At 47.3% G+C, this 20,163-nt stretch overlaps 1 protein-coding gene across 5 annotated transcripts in view; it reads right to left on the bottom strand.

The window, feature by feature from the left end:
- PPP6R3 (protein phosphatase 6 regulatory subunit 3) overlaps positions 1 to 20,163 on the bottom strand; it is a 1,665,951-nt gene that overhangs the window by 1,615,693 nt on the left and 30,095 nt on the right. For all 5 annotated transcript variants that reach the window (XM_086957827.1, XM_086957831.1, XM_086957834.1 and 2 more), the window contains exon 2: positions 13,531 to 13,612. The gene's annotated coding sequence lies outside the window, so the exon portion shown is untranslated. The remainder of the gene's footprint in view (positions 1 to 13,530; positions 13,613 to 20,163) is intronic.

The following is a 20,163-nucleotide window of genomic DNA, read 5'->3' as shown; positions in this document are numbered from 1 at the left end:
GGCAACTCAATTGTTTGGTTTATGTGGAACTGAGACACAACCTTGGGTAGAAATTTAGGGTTAGTGCGGAGTATTACCCTGTTAGCATGAACCTGGAAGAACGGCTCCTGGATTGTGAGGGCTTGCAGCTCACTAACCCTACGTAGCGATGTAATTGCTACTAAGAAGGCCACTTTCCAAGTCAAGAACTGAAGTTCGCAAGAGTGTAGTGGCTCGAAGGGAGGACCCATTAGTTTTGTAAGAACCACATTGAGGTTCCATTCTGGAGCTGGTGGGGTCCGTGGTGGAATGACCCGTTTGAGTCCTTCCAGAAAAGCTTTGATAGCAGGCACTTTGAATCCTGCTTGTGTCTTGTTTTCCGTTTAAGGAGAGATAGCTTGCCTGTGTTGGCGTCGATGACCACCTCTCGACGCTCCTCCTCCGCCAGTGGTTGGTGTCGTGGGTTTGGAACCACCGACGATGCCTTTGGAGTCGAAGCCAACTTCAAGGGCACTCCGGCCCCAGGTTTCGCTGCGAAAGCCTTCGGCGCCGTCCTTGGCGGCAGCGTGAAAAGAATTGGCGTCTGCGCCTTCGCCGGTTTCTGCAGAGGCTTGGGCGACAGTGTCCTTAGGGTCGACTGCCGCTGCCCCCTCCCGAATACGCTGAAGGGAGTCTGTGACCTTCTTGGTAAACGAGGCAGAGGGACGGATCAGCTCGAGAGTCCTCCGAAGCCGAATTTGGGTCGGCGACCAAGGCCGCAGTCTTCGGAGCCGACGCAGCTCCCCCCTTCGCCTTGTCAGATGGGAGCGGTGCAGCCAGAGCCTTGGGGTCAAGCGGTGCAGCCAGAGCCTTGGGGTCGTCCTGGCGCTTCTTCGGGGCCTTCTTATGGTCATCGACCTTCTTGGCGTCGACTCGACTCTTCAGAGCGTCGACCAACTTCGGCGCCGACGCAGCCGCGTCGGGCGTCTTCGCCACCGTAGTCTTCGGGTCGGCCATTTTGGCGTGGCTCTTGAGCTCGACGGCCATCTTGGATTTCTTCGGCACCGAGGCCTCCGAAGTCTTAGATCCAACCAGTGCGACTTGCACTTTCGGTTTCGATACTGGTGGTGTCGACACTGATGGTTTCACTTTCAGTTTTTGCACCGGGAGTGGTGCCGCACCAATGTCCGTGACTGGGCCGGAAGGCGGAGCCGTGGGACGGGTATCGAGGTCTTGGGTAAGGTCCGAAGGCGATCCCTAGACCTGGGCCTCATAATGGTGGCTGGCCTCGGAGTTAGTGTGAGGAAGCTCCTCCTCCGAGCTATCCTCTACGGTGGCAATGGCCCAGTCGTCGTCCCCTACCTCCTCGATGACTTCCTCGAACTCCTCATCTTCCGTGTCGTAGCTTTCTTCGATCTCTGACGCCGGGTCATAGTCCGAGACATTCTGGATGGTGTCGTCTTGAACATCCTCCTCGAAGATGTTCGCTGGAGGGGGTGCCGGGCTCTGGGCCTGCAGTCTAGCGGCCCGGCGTAGCTTGAGAGTCTTCTTCGACCGGAACTTGGAGCAGGCCATACACTTGGCCTCGTCGTGGTCCGGCGACAAGCACTTGTTGCACACTGGGTGCACGTCGATGTGCGGATATTTTGAGGCACACACTGGGCACCTCTTAAATGGACTTCGTTCCATGATGAAGTAGTCTGGAGCGTCGTGTAGGCCCGTCCGCGCCGACAGCACGCGGAAGGGCAGCAGATGTTCGGAGCCGAGGAACAACCAACCCGAACGATAGACAATACCGACGCGAGTCCTAAAGACCTTTTGGTCTCAAGTAAAGAAAGTTAAACAACTATCGATTCCGACAGAGGGAGCCGAAACACATCCGAACCCAATGGCGGAAAAAAACAATCTGGGGATGGAGTCGATGCCCATGCGCACTGTAGTCCAGGGGAGGAGCCACCTATCTCGTGATACTTCGAAGACTCTTCCAGGACAACAATGTGCAATCATCCGGACCCAACACTAGGCGGCAATCTATGCACAGATATGAATTCAGCAGCCCACATGCCTCGAACATATTGGGTCCTTTGGAGCGGCCTTATATTTTTTATCAATTCTTGGGTTTAACACCCTAGCCCTCACTGGGTCTTTAAATAGGTCTGTTGTGTGGCTGAGAAGATCCTTCAGCATAGGTAGAGTACCTGATGTTCTTTGTGCAGTAGGTAGTGTCTCTAAAAGGAAATCCTCTACTTGAGGTTCTGTTTGTAGGTCTACCTTATGATATTTTGCTGCCATATTAATGAGCTGTACAAAACCTGTGTTATCATTAGGTGGTGAGGGTTTTGAGGGATATAACTGTGGGTCGTTGTCCTCATCTGACCCTGCTTCATAATGCTCCCATGGGTCTTCCTCATCTGGGATAGATTCATCGTCCCCATGAGGTTCCCCCTTCCCTATGTCACTGTCTACATCTGTGTGAGGTGTAGATGGTCTTGGTGTAGAAGGTAGAGGAATAGTTGGCATAGTGTGAGTAATAGGAGAAGAGGGTGTGACTCTAGGTCGAGGAGGAGTTGTATTTGTCCCCATTGTTCTCTTCTTAGAAGGAAGAGCTTTATCCTCTAGCTGTTCATTCTTCCTCTTCTTCGTTACCACTTTGCCAGTTTGTGGATCGATAAACAAAATCTTTTGTTTCGGATCTGTTTGTTGCTCCTGTGTCGGTACCGAAGCTTTTGGTTCCGATAGGTGCCTCTGCTTCAGATCGTCAATGCTCGGTGTCTTCAGCACCGAGGATTTGCTAGAGTCTGATTTTTTCGGTGCCGAGTGAGTCTGACGTCTAAGCAGGTTTCGACATGGAATGTTTCGATCCCGAGCTTTCCTTTGCATGAAGCTTCGGTGTCGATGTCGACCGTTTCTCAGATCCGACATGGTCGGAGGCAGAGTTTCGGTTTCAGTTTCGTTGCTGGGCGTCGGAAACTTTTCTGCGGTTTAACCGGGCTCGAAGGCGGGGTCGTTACCGCACGGGGTCGGTTTTTTGGTAAGGGGACGTCGTCACTCACGGTTTGTTGAACGTCGAATTCTTCGACCTCCGACTCGTCCCCTACCGACCCCGACTGTTCATGATACTCTTCTTCCGAGGTTCTGGTCTTCGAACAGCCCGGGATCACCTCCGACTGCATTCTGGAAACCTCGTGTCTTCGAGTTCGACGGTTTCTAATCGTCGACTTGGAAGAAAATGCTGCGCAGGCTTCGCAGTTCCTGGATTCGTGTTCAGGCAACAGGCAGAGGTTGCACACCTCGTGTAAGTCCTTGTGTGGGAACTTAGCACCACACGTTGGACATTTCTTAAATGGAGTCCTTTCCATGGACTCCGGGCTTGACCACGTTGAGAAAGGCCTCCTGTTAGTCGACGTAGATCAAAGTTTTTCTTTGATGTTGGAATCGAAACGCGTCGGAATGGAAATTAAAATCGCGTTCGATAACAATACCGTCGAATTGGAAAGGGAATACGCGCCGAAAAGTCACTTCTTTCCGAAGTCGATTTGGAGCGCTTAAATCCCCATCCGAACCAGATGGCGGAAAAAAACAATCTAAGGATGGAGCTGATGCCCATGAGCACTAGCAACCAAAGGAGGAGTCACCAAGCTACAAAAGACTCTCCAAGAGAAAAACAAGTGCAATCATCCGAGCCGAACACCAGATGGCGATCTATTCATAATGTACCATCTGCAGCCCATATGCCTCAAACATACATATATATACACACACACACACACACACACACATCAAAAGCTAGAAATCTCCGCACTTCCGCAATACAAGTGGTGAACAGAGACCACAAGATTTCTCCGAATTAGGCACTGTTTATTTAGAGTTTCAAAATCTGACGTGTTTCGGTCTGGAACGTCCTTGCTCATAGATAGCCAGGTAAAACGTGACATTTTTAAATACGCATAGTGCTAACCACGTGATTAAATAACATAGAAAAAATACTATACATTTGAATGTGTTGATTCTGGATAGTCTGTTTTCTAAAATGAATATTTATCTTTCACTTTGTACATATAATACGCGAAAAGATTGCCAGAGAAAATTTAATAAATTATTAGCAGCCTCCGAATAAATTAATCAATTAAGAAGTAGAAATAGCTGTGGTGCACAGAAGTTGGTATGTGGCTACTTTCATTGATACTACAATGTTGTAGTATTTAAATTACTAGTTACGGACCAGTTCTGTGGAGGTCAGTTTCATAAGGTGTTTTATACATCTTGCTCCTCCACACTAGAGTCAACATATAACTACTGTGCAACACCAAGCATGAATAAATGGCGATGCATGCTTAAATGCAAAAACTGAGCATTTGCAAATGTCGCAAAATACTATGTTAACATGAACTACAGTATAATGATAAAATAGCTCTATACTTTTCCCTATCCAAGAGGTAAGTGCCTTCAAAATTCTTACCAGATTTTCTTACTGCATAAATGGTTTTAATAAATAAGTGCAAGTACCGCACAAACATGTAAACATTGACTTGTGCAAAAAAGCTGATCGGCTCAAAAGATAGAACAATACATATATAACTGAATGTGTCCAATTACAACACCCTGAGATCCTAGATCTCATAAGAATAAATTCTTAACTACAACACTGATATCTTATTTAAACTCACTGTAGCTCTACCATACAATATAACATTCTTTTGCCCAGCTGTCGCTAATAAAGTATTGTGTGCTAGACTTAACCAGAGTCTGGTATCGCACCAAAAAATTATTAATATATAAAGTGCAAGTGCTAAACTTAATGATAAAAAACCATCCTGGGAAAGTGAAAAATAATTTAAAAATGTACAGGCTACAGGGAGCCCTAACTGATCCTAGATGGAATACCAACCATGCCTTAATAGATGACTAGTGCCAGAGTGATTATATCAGTGTGATACTCATCCTGACCATTATAGGAAGGGATCTAAATCTTCTGCATTATTCAAACCGTTGGGAAATTTACTGTCTAGTTAGAGTATCATTCTTGATTCCATCCGTCTCAACATCTTATCTCTATCACCTCCTCTGTGAGGGTTAGGAATCACTGTTACTACAAAATATCTCAAGGATTGAAAATCATTGTTCTATATTTGCTTGAAATACCTTGCTACTGGATAAGAGCTATCGTTCACAATAGCTCGTAGATGTTGGAGAATTCGGACATGCACCTGATGCTTTGTGCTTCCCACAGAACGTAAGCCACAGGTGCATGTCAGAACACAGACACACTAAAAATATAGAAATATGGCTACTTCCGGGACTCCTAGACATGCGGGAAGCTCCGTCTTCGCAAAAGCAGTGGAGCCAGGGAGATTCTCTGAGCACAAGTCTTCCACAATATCGGCCTGTCTATGGCAGGTAATCAATCTGCTCCACAGCCACGCTCTATTATGAATATGCTACTTACCAGTATGCATCTGTTCTTGGCATGTAGGGCTGCTGACATTCATATTGGTGGCTCCTCCCCTGGACTACAGTGCGCATGGGCATCCTCTCCATCCTCAGATTGTTTTTTGCCATTGTGGCAGAGATGGAGTGTAATACAGTGAGTGATGTCCATGCTACATAGTAATTCTGAATGCTACAGCTGCTACAGGCGCCGGGGAGGAGGGTGGGCGATATGAATGTCAGCAGCCCTACATGCCAAGAACAGATGCATACTGGTAAGTAGCATATTCGGTTCGAGGCAGGTGGGCTGCTGAATTCATATCTGTGCATAGATTACATAGCAGTCCCTCCCGTTATCTGCGGCTGCCCGTGCCAGCTGCAGCAGTCTGAAAAAGTTGAGAACAGCCTGTCCTACAGCTGCTTGCTGTTTAGAATGCACATCTACGCAGTAGTGTTTCGTAAATGTATGTGTGGTGGACCATGTGGCGGCCTTACATATCTCTTCTAAAGGAATATTCCCCAGGAAAGCCATGGACGCTCCTAATTTACGTGTGGAGTGTGCTCTCGGTGGAATGGTTAGTGTGCGTTTAGCCTTAGCATAGCAAATTTGTATACACTTAACGATCCACCAGGCTATCCCTGCTTTGGAAATGGGGTTGCCTTTGTGTTGTGGGGAAAATGCAACAAAATGCTGTTTTGATTTTCTGAAGTCCTTTGTTCTGTCTATATAGTACATAAGAGCCCTTTTGACATCTAATGTGTGTAGGGATCTCTCAGCGACATTTTCTGTATTAGGAAAGAAAACTGGCAGTTCTATGGTCTGGTTCATGTGGAACTGCGAAATCACCTTAGGCATTAATGTAGGGTTGGTGCGTAGTACAACCCTATTTGCGTGGACCTGTATGAATGGCTCTTGAATGGTTAGGGCCTGGAGTTCACTAACTCTTCGTAGTGAGGTAATAGCTACTAGGAAAGTCACTTTATAGGTTAGAAACTGAATCTCACAAGAGTGTAGAGGTTCAAAAGGTGGTCCCATCAGTCTGGTGAGGACCACATTGAGGTTCCAGACTGGTGAAGGCGGGTGTCTGGGAGGGATCACTCTTTTGAGTCCTTCCAGAAAGCTTTAATGGCAGGCACTCTAAATAGTGAGAGGTGCTGCCTGTTTTGAAGATAAGCTGCTATTGCGGATAAATGTATACGAATGGAACTGTACGCCAGATTACACCTGTATAAGTGCAGCACATAACAGATAATGTTTTGAATAGATGCATCCAGTGGGTTAATGTCATTGTTACAATATATGACAAACCTTTTCCTTTTAGCCGCATAGCATTATCCGATTGTGGGTCGTCTTGCCTCCTTGATGATATTCATACATTCTGGCGGCAAGTTGAGGTAGCCAAATTCTAAGACTTCAGGAGCCAGATCGCCAGGTTGAGCTGTTGCGGATCTGGATGCTGAATGTCGCCATGGCTCTGCGTCGAAAGCCTGGGTGTGAGGTGCAGCCTTTGATGCGGTACCACGGATAGTTCTAGAAACGTGGTGTACCATGGTTGGCGTGCCCACATTGGAGCAACCAGGATGAGTGTCAAAGTGTCGTCTCAGTTTGCGTGCCACCAGCTTGGCCAGTTCATCCATATCGCATTGCCCTGCGACTGTGAATGTGGGAACCTGCTGGCGACGCTTTGGCATTTTGCGTTTTCCCTTGGGGCAACAGGTCGATCTGTGGATGACCCCACTGCTGGAAGTACGGTTGGAGAACTGATGGATGTACCTCCCACGCGTGCATCTGGTGGCTGTGTCTGTTGAGCAGATCCGCCATCTGGTTGTCCTTGCCCGGGAGGTGTTACGCCATGAGGAAGAGGTTCCTCTGAATGGCCCACTTCCACATGCTCTGAGCCAGATGAGACAACTGTGGCAAGTGTGTTCCTCCCTGCTTCTGTATGTAGTACATGGCAGTCATGTTGTCCCTCCGGATCAACACGACTTTGTTGCACAAGTGTACTCTAAAAGCTTTCATCGCCATGAAGATAGCCATCAGTTCCAGAAGGTTGATGTGCATCTTCTTTTGCTGTGCTGTCCATAGTCCCTGCACTGTGTAGTGGAGTACATGAGCTCCCCATCCCTGGAGAGACGCGTCAGTCGTCAGTATAATCTGTGGCACAGGCTCTTGGAACGGTCGGCCCTTGCAAAGGTTTCGTGGGTTCCACCAATGCAGAGAGTTGAATGCCCGATCGCTCACCAACACTAGCCCTTTTAACTGTCCTTGAGCCTGATTCCACTGACGTGCCAAGCACTCCTGAAGCGGACGCATATGTAGTCTCGCGTGCAGGACTAAGATGCAGGAGGCCATCATGCCTATCAACTGCATGAACACTTTTGCTGGAAGCGAGTGTTGAGGTCTGAATTTCTGTATCAGCAATTGCATGCTGCTTTTTCTCGCTGAATTTGGCTGAGATTTGGCTGCCAGAGTGTTTATTGTCACGCCCAGGTACTGTCGCACGTGGGCGGGCTGAAGATGTGACTTTGGATAATTCAGCGAGAATCCTAGACTGTGAAGAAGATGAATGGTGTGGGTCATGTGGCTGGCACACTGCTGGGCCGTCTTTGCTTGAATAAGCCAGTCGTCCAGATAAGGGTAGACATGCATGTGCTGTCTCCTTAGGTGTGCTACTACTGTCGCCAGGCACTTTGTGAACACCCTGGGTGCCGTCGTTACTCCCAAAGGGAGGACTTTGAACTGATAATGTTGATTTTGAATAGTGAACCTGAGATACTGTCTGTGTGATGGGTGTACGGGTATATGGAAATACGCATCTTTTAGATCCGTGTTGCGAGGAAGTCTCCCTGACTGAGTAACGGCAGGACTGTAGCGTTCTAATCTAGGACCCTGATCGATGCTGTGACCTTATGCCCCTATTCGGCTATAAATCCATTTATTCCCTACATTGGCATAACCGTTCAAGTGCAATATTCAGAAACTCGTCTCTGGCCTCACACGAACAGAGCCACATTCCAGAATAGCTTTATCTGCCACTTCCTTTGCAACCAATTAGTGCAATGACATAGCAGAAGTTACTATCTGAGATTCCTAGATTAACACTCCAAGCTCTTCAACAAGATAAAAACTCAGCAAACCTGGAAATCCCCGCTTGCTGTGTTTTGATTAGTCATAGAACTTTAATGAGCACTGATAGACAATCACTTCCTAGTGACATCTTATGTCCAAAAACTTACGTCAAACAAGGCACCTTTCAGGTATAAATATTACCAACGTTGCCTTAAGCAAACGCTGATGTTGCTGTTGTGTTGCTGCTGATGTTTTCGCTGAAGCAATCAATGCCATCGCTGCTGCAGAAGCTGTCATGCTGATGATACCATAGCTGCTATCGCTACTGCTATCACTGCTAACTAGCGAACGATGGTGTGGTGAACTTAGGAGCTGAACAGCCGTCCCCTGCAAAGAGCCCAGCAGATGCAAGCTGCCCGCGGACGCTGCACCTCCTCCTCCTCCTCCTCGACACGCTGAGAAGAGACGCCGTCTTTCTCCTGCAGAGAAATCCAGCTCTGGAGTTTAGTCTACCCTTGCGGGTGACTGGGATATCGAGCCCTGAGGGAGATACCAGACCTCCATCATTCTATTCCAGAGGTATGGTGTTGACTAAACCCTTGAGAGAATTCTTGAAGCAAACCTTGGCAAAACCAACTTAACTTAAAGCTACTTACTTACTCCCCTCCCAAGTATTAGGCTTAGGTCAGGTACACTGGGGTAGGCGTAGTTAGAAGCACCAGTTGAGTATTTTAGCCTAATGTATATATATGCATGTATATATGTTTTAATCATTTTAAACCATTGTATGACTAAGAAACCATATCAATGCTTTTACAGTATTATTTCGCAATACTTATCTTACTGTACGTACTTTTTATAATAACAAGTCTTGCAATTGTGGCAATTCATTTCTCTTGTACGAGAAGAAAGACTGTTCAATAAATGTTACCTTTTATTGACAAACGCCCGTCTCTCTATTCTCTACATATTGTGAAAGTAAACTGCACAACCACTGACTGAGTAAAATAACTGTCTATTGTTTCACACGACCCTAGAGATTGACTCTTGATCTGAGGAGCAAAGTTGTCATGTTGCACGGTTGTTGGAAAACTGAATCCCTTCTTGGCTGTGCCAGGGAAGCTGATCACTTCCTATTTCAGTCAAGAAAGTTTCCAGTGACCTCTGAGCTAGTTGGTAACAAACCCAATTAAGTTTAGCATAGTCAATAGAGGCCTGGAAGATCCGCACTTCTACGTCGATACTACTGTATGTTATTCCAATGCGCAGGGGCCTATTGGGAAAATCGGAACTACACTACAGGACCTGCTGTAAGGTGAGCATATGAAAATGCTCTGACAGAATGCAACTGTTTAGAGGCCTGAGGTCCAGTATAGGTCTGAGAGACGCGTCCTTTTTGGGTATTAGAAAGTACAGAGAGTACACCCCTGAGCCTTGGTCTTCTACAGGCACGAGCTCTATGGCCCCTTTTTGCAGCATGCCGACGACCTCCTGCTGCAATAAGTGTAAGTGCTCTGCGGACATAGGACGGTGTCTTGGTGGGATGTTGGGTGGAGTGGATGTTAATTCCAGACAATACCCATACTGGACAATGTCTCTCACCCACCTGTCCGTGGTGATGGATTTCCAGACTGGCAGGCACTGTTGCAGTCTCCCCCCGACAGGTGTTATATGGTCGGGGGGGCAGTGACAGGGCGTCACTGTTGGCTATTGGCAGAGGATCTGGAACTGTTGCCTCTGCCTCTGCCCTTGATGTTGTTTCCACGATATCCGCCCCGGTTGTTCTTCTTGTAGGTGGATTGTGTACTTCCTTTATTGTACTGTGTCTGTTGTGTGGATTGGCCTCTTGAAGGGCCCCTAGTATTGGAGCGACGAAAGGAGCCACCCCGAAAGTGCTCTGACTGCAGTGCCCCCATAGACTCTGCAGTCTGTCTTTTTTTAATTTTTTCAAGGGTGGTGTCAACCTCAGGTCCAAATAAGTAGTCCGGGTTAGCTGGCTGATTGAGGATAGAAGTTTGTATTTCTGGTTTGAATCCCGAGATTCTCAACCAGGCATGTCTCCTTAACATAACGCTAGTGTTAATGGCCATGGCTGCAGTGTCAGCTGCGTCTAGCGCGCACTTGATGGAAGCATTGGTTATAAGCTTCCCTTCTTGGGTTAGTAGTTCTGCACCCTCCTTGTACTGATCTGGTAGGTGTTGCAACATTCTCAAGGGTATCATAATGGGACCGGTCATATCTGGCTAAGAGTGCCTGATTGTCGGCAATGCGCCAGATGTTAACCGCCTGCGCAGCCACCCTTTTTCCTGAAGTTTCCAGAACTTTTGACTCTTTGTCTGGAGGAGGAGCATCACCTCTAGTCTGTGAGTTTGCTCTCTTACGTGCATTAGAAACAACTAATGAGTCCAATGGCAACTGTCCCTTTATATAAGTAGGGTCCCCAGGTGCCGGTCTATATTTCTTTTCAATTCTTGGGTTTAATACCCTAGCCCTAGTGGTGTTCTTAAAGATGTCAACAGCATGCTTAAGGACCCCTTTTAGCATGGGCAGGGTCTTGACTGTTCTTTCTGAAGTGGAAAAGGTGTAGACCAGAAAGTCTTCCTCCACAGGGTCAGCATGTAGCTCGACGTCATGATTACTGGCTGCTCTTTCAATAAGGACGTTAAAGGCAGTAGTGTCCTCAGTAGGAGAAGTTTTCACACTGTACACATGAGTGTCAGGGGCAGTCTGCGGATCCCTTGGGTCAGCCGGGTCTGCCATTGGTTGGTTTTGATCATCGGGATCAGTGTCCACATAAGGGTCATCTTCATGTTAGTCATCCCCTGCATCCACATCCGAGTATGTGGGTGAAAAATTCTGAGGTTCTTGTCCATAGGAATGGAGGGGTTCCACAAGAGCCGGTGACGTTGTTGAAACCCTCTTCAAGGGAATCTTATATGCCACCATGGGCGTTTCTGGTATTATTTTCCTTTTATATATGGACAGTCTACCAGTTTCCGAGACGATGAATTGCCTCGACTCCTGTTCTTCAGGCTCCCCTGTAGCCTCCATTTCCGTCAACACTTTTTTAATGGCGCCGATACCTCTTTTTGGTTCGAACATCTTCGGACGCACTGAGGGTGGCAAGCCGAATTTGATAGGCGTCGACGCGGTCTGAACGTTTCCAACCAGCTTTCGTGTTGGGGCCTTTTTTGGCCCGACCGCTGTAGCCTTATCCTTGATGCGTTGGAGTGACTGACACTTCCTTGGCTATGAATGGACTCTGCTGCGTCGACTCGACAAGGTCCTTGGAGCCAGTCTTGGTCTTGTCCGCAGGCCTCGACCGAGGATCGAACCAGTCTTTCGGTTCGAGTCTTTTGTGTGTCTCGACTTCTTTCGGCGTCGGACCTTGGTCTTCGGTGCCCCAAACGTCAGTTCGATGACCTTCTTGAGCTTTTCGGCATCGACGGCCATTTTCTGTTTCTTCGGCTCCCAGGGATTTGAGGCCTTGGAGCCGACCAGAGTTAGTTGCACTTTTGGTTTCGGCTTTGTCATTGATGCTTTCGGTTTTGATTTCTTTGGAACGACCGATGGCGGTTTTGAAACCGATGGCTCTTAATGTTCGAAGCCGGGCCTTTATGCGGGGCATACGCATATTCCCGAAATAAACTGGAAAGAAGACACTTCAGCTAACCAGAGCTACCAGCAGACAGACGTGCACCCTCCCTGAACACCTTCAGGAAGGCTCAACACCTGGCTCTTCGGCTAAATAGATCTGCAGAACCACTCCTACTCCCCCTCCTTTCAGCGCCTTCAGACCCTCACGGGTGAGTAGCGTGCTTACAATACCCCTGATTGATTGAACCATTCACACCTGCAAGGAAATACATTGTACAGGAGCAAAAACACTTGGAGCAGTTAAGTTTTGAAATTCCTTGCCAGCAAAGAATGATCACCTGAAGTTCAGAAATCACATATCTATTTCAGAAAATACTCATATCTAGTGCACTACAAGACTATCACAGGGCAAAGCATGCTCCAAGAACAACCTCAGAAACCACCATAATTGCGCAAACAGTAAATCTGTGCAGTTTCCAAAACAGGTTCATCTAGCTCCATGTGGCCACAACCACAGTAGCCATTTATGGCTGCCAGCAATCAGAAGACTAAAACATGACTGCTACCCAATATTAAACCTGTAGAAATAACAATCAGGAAAACCTGTATTAATCAGGAAAGTCATTAGATATCTCAACTTATTAAATATCCACCAGCAATCTTCCACTAAAATAATATCCACACAATAACGAGAAGTCAAGCTTTCACTGTGCAAATATCTGGCACTAGTCACTGGTGCTGCAAATAGGGTTGGCATTTTGGATGACTAACATATTTAGCCCCTGCATGTTCCAATCTGCCAACCCCCAAACAGATTCTAGGTTCAACACTTTGAAGCATTCCGATTCGAAGTTAAAACTACAGGAGCGTATACAATGGATCTCGTCCAACGCAGTCCCGCCCAAAGGGCTGTCTCTATAATCTCAAGACTGCAGAGAATAGCAGAATGTAGCAAAGAGCACCTGAAATAGGTTGGCGTTTCGGTGGTTACACAGAAATATCTCTTCATAGGAGACCAACGGACTGACTCACAGCACCCAATGATAATGTAACCTACTCATTCTTTATCCTTCCAAGGCATAAGAGCCTTACTCCAAAATGTTTACCACACAGACAGCACTACAAACCACATCCTTCCAACACAGCACTGACCTACACCTCAGATGTATAAAGCTCAAATTTGACTAATATTTAGAGTATCAACCCACTAAATTCAACCTGCTGGTGAAAATGTAGGTCACAGAAGTGCCCAGCCCCATTGTTAATACGTTTGACTAGCTTTCAAAAAGAGGTCAAAAGCGTGGGACCAAGTATGATAAACAGAAGGAGATCAAAATGCTTTTTACTTCTGAGTAAGCATAGAATAAAGTTAAATGAAGCAATTATAATAGCAAGGTCAATGCATTCTATCTGGAAACAAAGGGACAAAAACAATTGTATTGATAGAACTCTAAAATGTTATTTGTTTTCATGCTTACCAGAATGCGATATTATGATCCAAATCACCTTTCAAGCACCAGAGCCTCTTTGGATGCCAGGCTGGTTCAGTCATGTCCAGATCTGCCAGGGTAAATTTAAAAGAAACTTATTTTCAATGCTAAACAAAATTGCAACAATCCCAAACTTTCAATGGCAGTCATAGGACATTCCGGCACTGCAAGGTTTTAAACAGATCTATTTTTATTGCAAGTTCTCAGCACAGTTGTCTGCACACTACCTGAAGTATAGCATATTAGTTTTAAATATCTACTTACCATGCATGTCACAGATGAGGCTCCCACAAAACACTGCATACTGAACACATGCTTACAAAAAAGCTTTCAAACATTACTATTTTGGTGCAAAGAAAATATAGTATATCAACTTTAAGGGTAATTCAAAGTAACATAGTTTTACCTGTCAGTGTCGTTTTAAAGCTTGAAGAATTTTCTGGATTCATATGCTGTGCATTATGCCACCATTCTAGTGGTTTGGTCCGGAATTGTTGCATTTTCCTTCCCGCCCCCTGTTTGTGAGCATCGATGTACCACCATTTGTGATCTCCTTGTGACGCTGTTGTGCTTCCTCCGGAAGCTCCCACCTTTGGTCGCCATCTTCGGATATTTTTTTCTCACTCATCTTTGGTGGAGGAGGGGGTGTTAGACAGTGAATCCAGAAATGGTTTCAACTGACAGGGAAGAAACTATACGTTTTGAAGCAAGAGTCTTTTCTGGGTTCACATGCTGTGCATAGATTTCGTATTAGTTTGTTAGTTCTGTGGTGGCTGGCTCGAAGATGAGCGTTGGTGTGGGAACAGATTTTGCAAGACCATTTGTCCTACTTGTGCTTCTTAATTAATTTGGATGTCCACGCAGTAGTGTTTCATGAACGATGCACTGAACACCATGTTGCTGCCATGCAAAGGTCTTGAAGTGGCGTGTTGGCTAGGAAGGTGATAGCTGCCCCCTTCTTTCTTTCTGAAAGAGCCCGTGGGGCCCTTTGCAATGCTTCTCCTGCTGGTTTGTGGCAGAATTGTATGGTTTGTGCTATCCATCTTGTGGTTGTGTTCTTGGTTACTGGGTTCTCAAGGAAATGGTTTGCAAAAGATACTAAGAGTTTTGTTTTTTTGTACTTTCGTTTTACAATGCAAAACATCACTGCTCTTCTGGCGTCATGAGTGTGCAATGCTCTTTCTGCCTGCAGCTTTGGATTTTGGAAGAAACTTGGTATCTGTATGGATTGATTTAGGTGGAATTGTGATACCAACTTGGGCATGAAGTGTGGATCGGTTCTCATGACTATTCTGTCATCATGAATTTAGAAGTAGGGTTCCTGTAATGTTAGTGCCTAGAACTCACTAACTCTACGCAGTGATGTTATTGCCACTAAAAAGGCAGTTCTTAGTGTGAGCCCTTGTGGCATGGCCTTGTATAGCAGCACAAATGGTGATTTCATTAGCTGAGCGAGTACCAGATTTAGATTCCATGTGGGTGTAGACACTCTTTGGAGGGGGTGGGGGAATTCTTTCAACTCCTAGGAACCTCTTGACCACTTGTGAAGTGAAGCTCTTTCCTGTGTGATCTTTTGTATATGCTAAAAATGCTAAGTGAGCCTTCAGTGATTGTTAGGTTAGCTTACTGTGCAGCAGACGTCTCAAGTCCTTTAGCAGTGTACTTTTTTGCATGCTTTATAAAAAGACCTTCAATGAGCAGTCTTGGGAGAAGGAGAAATTCCTTTGTGCGCAGGACGTCAAAAAGCTCCAAAATTGTGCGTGTTACCCTTCGCCGGTGGCCGGCATGCGTGCCAATGTGGCGGGTAATAGTAACATGTATTAGCATAGCAGCGCCTCGATACCCAGGTGTTTAGCTGCTATGTAAAACGGTCCTTGCTGTTCTTTGCGCACCTGAGCTTTACCCAATTGTTGTATTATGGCAGAGGAGATGTAAATGTGTAAATGTAAATGTATAGGCATTTATATAGCGCACTACTTACCCGGAGGGTCCCAAGGCGCTTCGACCGCTGCGAAACCCTTCCTGGCTTCCCTGAGAGATGGTCCCTTAATGGGTATCTCCAGGGTGAGACCAGGCATCCCCGACGGTCTGGTGGGGCAGTTAGTGAAGATGAGGCAAGCTAATGCCCAGAGTTGCCGAGTGTGATCGCTGATCAGAGTGGGCACCGAGGCGAGAGAATTATCGAGTCTGCTGACCCTGGTCCAGAAACCTGCAGCGCCAGGAATCGAACCCTGGTCCCGGGCCGTCCTCTGCTCTCGGGTCTGGCGCCTCTAACCAGTGAGCCAGTTACTTTCCCGCCTTGCCTTTTGCTTTTATGGGGAGTTATTGCGATTAAAGCGGGCCTCCTCCAGAGAGCGTCAGCGCAGTCACACGGCACGCCGCTTCCCCGCGCATCCATCATCGTGACACGGCTCACATGGCAGGCAGCACCCAGCCTTACAGCTTCCACCGTGCGCTCAACTTTTAATGGCCAGGCTGGGGCGGCGGAGCCTATTAAATCCCCTCTTCCTCGACGCTGCATTAACAGACTCATTCACATTTTACGATATGTTAGCGCAGTATTACAGAGCTTATACGGAGTCCAAAATGCTATGGGGGGGGGACTTTAATCTAGTGTTCGACCCGGAGTTGGATAGATCTGGGGGACCACCCAGAAGGCCATCAGCTGCTGCCTCACAAATGTGCGTGGAACTCATTAAATTGGACCTTGTGGATGTCTGGAGTCACAGACACCCCTCACGGGGACGGTACACGCATTACTCGGCATACTATAATATACACACCAGAATGGACTACTGGTTGGCGTCCCAAGCAGTGGTCAAAGACCTAATAGAATGTACTGTAATGCAACGCACCCTTTCGGATCACTCTCCACTCCTTCTGGTACTAGTGACCCCAGTGAGGAAAACTCCGCCTTTCACTTGGCGGTTCCCTCCTTACTCCTTGCTGGATGAGGTTTTTAGAGGAGAAATAGCAGAGGAGATAGACAACTTCTTTGAGACCAACATCGGATCGTGTGATAGTTTCCTGACGGTGTGGGAATCGTTCAAAGTATTTATTCGGGGCATAGCCATGGCTAAACACGCAAGTATTCTCAAATCGATCAAGATGCTTTAGCCTTAATCTGAAGCTCAGTTGTTACAGCTAGAGCAACAACAGCAGGCCGCCCCGGATGCGGACCATTCAGCGCAAATTAAGATGCTAATTACAGAATATAATGAGGCAGACAGGGAAGTGAAGCACATGGGGAAATACGCCACTGCGCGCTCGTATGGTGAAGGGGAGAGACCCGGCTCGTTATTAGCCAAACTAATACGAAATGACCGACGCCTGTTGGTGATTGAGGAGCTTGTGGCGTCATCAGGGGAGGTACTTTCCGACGAGGAGGAAATAATGAAGGAGTTCAGGGACTATTATGCGGGACTGTATAGGTCCAGGTCCTCCCACGTGGAAGAGGAGATAGATGATTACATGAGTTACATCCAGATGCCGCAGCTGGCTAACTTTCAGAGAGAATTTTTGATGATGCCCATTCAGAAGGATGAAATCATGGAGGCGCTAGAGAGTATGCGGTCAGGCAGTGCCCCGGGTGTGGACGGGCTGACAGTCAGCTTTTATAAGGCTTTTAAAGACAAACTGGTGCCACATTTATCTACCCTCTTTGATGACATCTGTGTAGAGGGCAGTATGCCTGGTTCTATGAGGGAGGCCCTTCTTATCACGCTTCTGAAACCAGGGAAGCCGCCAAATGAATGCAGCTCGTATAGACCCCCGTCTCTAATAAATGTGGACACCAAGCTGTACGCTAAGGTTCTGGCCGCTCGTCTGGCAATTCTGGCACCGGAGTTGGTCGCGCCTGATCAGGCTGGCTTCATTCCTGCTAGGAACCTCACCTATAACATTTACACGGTCCTCAGGACTATGCAGCATGTGCGGCAGAAGAACAAAGTGATTGCCATCTTCCTAGATATGGAGAAGGCTTTTGACTCGGTAGAGTGGCCCTTCATGTTGAGGGTGCTCCGAAAGTTTGGTCTGGGCGAACCATTTATCCAAATGATAGGTGCGCTATACCACAAACCCACCGCTAGGCTGCGGATGGGAGATAGAGTCACGGAGGTCTCCGAAATAAGCAGGGGCACTAGACAGGGCTGCCCGCTTTCTCCATTATTATATGCGTTGGTAGCGGAGCCCTTGGCGTGTGCGATGAGAGTACCACAGATTTGAGGGTATAAACTTCCCAACGTACAAAATAGGCATTTCCACATATGCAGACGACACACTGCTGTATGTGTGAAACCCGGAGACGAACCTCTCTTCGGTGCTTAGAGAGGTTGTTCGGTTCGGAGCGCTTTCGGGTCTGAGGGTGAACTGGACCAAATCTGTTGTGTTTCTGTTAACCCCCGTTACATCTCAGTTTGACATGGAATATCCACTGAAATGGACAACGGAACCGGTCAGATATTTGAGGATTCAGCTTCATACTGATCCAGATATTCTATTCAGGGAAAACTACGGGGTTACATTTACTAAATTAGGTGATGTGGACAAATGGTGTAGGCTTCTGCTCATTGACGGGAAGGATAGCCATCATGAAGATGGTGATCTTACCTAGATTCTTATTCACCAATATTCCGATGGTCTTGTCCAAGGCTTTCTTCAAAAACCTGACACAAATTCTGATCAAGCTGGCATGGGGTGGTAAGCAGCCTAGGGTTCAATGGAAAGTGCTCATGCTCCCGTACGAGTTGGGGGGCCTGGGTGCACCGGACATGAAACGCTACTACAGAGTGGCACAGGCGGCTCATATGCATACATGGATTCACGGGACCTCCCGATATCCCGCATGTGATTCTTGAGCGTTTATTTGCGGATCCGTCCCCCTTACCGGCTATGGTCTTCCGGCCGGTTGACCGAAGTGTTGGTAGACTGGACTCGCAGAAGGCAACAAACCATGCCTGGCATGCGCTGCTGCAGGAGCAGCAGTGCGAACTATTATACTCCCCCACTTATGCCGATAACGTGGGCGGTATGGCTTGACCCTTTGGAAGAGAGGGGCGTGGTACAAGCACTGAACTAACTAGGCATAGTAAAGATGGCGGACCTCTTTCTAAATGGGGTGATTAAAACTTGGAATCAGGTTGCCACCCTGGACGCAGGGAGTACGCTACTGCTCCGCTTCCAGTTCCATAGAGCGCGTTCGGCACTGTTGGAACTCCTGGGCCCGGATTTGGCGGAACCGCCTGAAATTCGGCACATATGTGATTAAGACCGCCTCCCCTCATAAATTGGTCACAAATTTATTTAAAATAGGGACATTACATAAGGCACACCAACTCTAAGGCCAGGATAGCGTGGCAGCTGGATCTACAAACGCAAATAGATGATGAAATGTGGAGGTACTGCTGCACCAATACGAGGAAGATCTCTTAATGGCCGGCATAGACTGGTTCACCTCAAATTTATTCAATGGGTATATTACACTCCCGAGAGACTACACAGATACGGGCTTAGGCAATCTGCTGAGTGTGAGCGTTGCCACGCACAGATTGCAGATTTCATGCATATGGCGTGGAGTTCTCCTGGTATAAAAAAATTCTGGAAGGAGGTCTTTGCGGAAATGAGCGAGATACTGGAGACAGAACTGCCAGCTAACCCAGCGTTGGCGCTGCTGGGATACTCCAAGACGCGTCCAGTAGCAATGAGTCGCCTGGCAGATATAGGTCTGTTAGCCAGAAGTGTTGTGGTCATTTGCTGGATGAGAGGACCGCTACAGACCAAGAGTAGGTGGGCCAGGGATATGCTATATTGCTGCACGCAATCAGAAATTTATAGTGAGCTGCTCCCGCCCAAAAATTGACCCAAAAACTTTTGGGGTCTATACCAGACCTTTTTAAATGCCGGGGACCAGGTAGAACCACGGCATGAGGAGGCAGATGATAACCCGGAACTGTTGGAAATAGATAATGTTTAGGGCTAATACGACACTCTTCTGGACCGAACCCGAAACACAGGGTGGAATGTGTGGTTGGATGGAGTGGATGTGTGTCCGAGGGATATGAGCGGGTGGGTCCGATGTACTCAAATTGAGCAGAGAAGCATATAGTAGTGGGTGGAGTTTAGTGCTATTAGTGCTATTGTAGGTTGGACATGGGGTAGGCAGTGCGCGGCGTAAAATAGGGATTTCTTCTGAGGGAGGTAGGAGAGAGGTACACAGGCTTAACAATAGAATGGGCAGGGGAGGGAAACAGGTGGGACGGGGGGTGGGATGGGGGGCTGTTGGGAGGTGGGAGGGGAGGATGTTGGGAGTTGAATTGGTTTTGTTTACAAGTAGGACAGGCAATGTGCACACACCCTGGTACAAGACGTGCTACAGTTCTAAGTTAGACGGGAGAGACTGCGGATTTGGGGGCAGGGTGGGTTAGGTAAGGGCATGGTTAGCTGAGACATTAAGCGTCACACACAGGACTGGATGGGTGAAGTGCTCGAGCCGATGTGTCTGCCTTTTGCTTCACATTTTGTTGATATGTTTATTTAGGTAGAATGTTTCTTAAAAACAAGAAAATTGACCTGACTTTTATCCGAGGTACAACGCAGGTCCTGCTCACACACTAATCCGCTACG

Source organism: Lissotriton vulgaris, chromosome 2_1, assembly GCF_964263255.1.
Source record: "Lissotriton vulgaris chromosome 2_1, aLisVul1.2, whole genome shotgun sequence".
Taxonomy (NCBI): domain Eukaryota; kingdom Metazoa; phylum Chordata; class Amphibia; order Caudata; family Salamandridae; genus Lissotriton; species Lissotriton vulgaris.
Note: the sequence above shows the minus strand (reverse complement) of the source record. Positions and strands in the feature narration are given on the sequence as shown.